Genomic DNA, 525 nt, shown 5'->3' on the forward strand with positions numbered 1-525 from the left:
GGTTTGTTACATAGGTATACATGTGCCATGGTGGTTTGCTGCATCCATCAACCCGTCATCTACATTAGGTATTTCTCCCAGTGCTATCCCTCCCCTAGCCCCCTACCCCTTGACAGGCCCCGGTGTGTGATGTTCCCCTCCCTGTGCCCATGTGTTCTCATTGTTCAACTCTCACTTATGATTGAGAACATGCAGCTTTTGGTTTTCTGTTCCTGTGTTAGTTTGCTGAGAATGATGGTTTCCAGCTGCATCCATGTCCCTGCAAAGGACATGAACTCATCCTTTTATATGGCTGCATAGTATGCCATGGTGTGTATGTGCCACATTTTCTTTATCCAGTCTATCATTAATGGGCATTTGGGTTGGTTCCAAGTCTTTGTTATTGTGAATAGCACTGCAATAAACATGTGCATGTGTCTTTATAGTAGAATGATTTACAATCCTTTGGAAATTTAAATCCTTATAATCCCAGTAATGGAATTGCTGAGTCAAATGGTATTTCTGGTTCTAGATCCTTGAGGAGTC

The sequence above is a fragment of the Colobus angolensis genome, unplaced genomic scaffold (genome assembly GCF_000951035.1).
Source record: "Colobus angolensis palliatus isolate OR3802 unplaced genomic scaffold, Cang.pa_1.0 Scaffold209, whole genome shotgun sequence".
Taxonomy (NCBI): Eukaryota; Metazoa; Chordata; class Mammalia; order Primates; family Cercopithecidae; genus Colobus; species Colobus angolensis.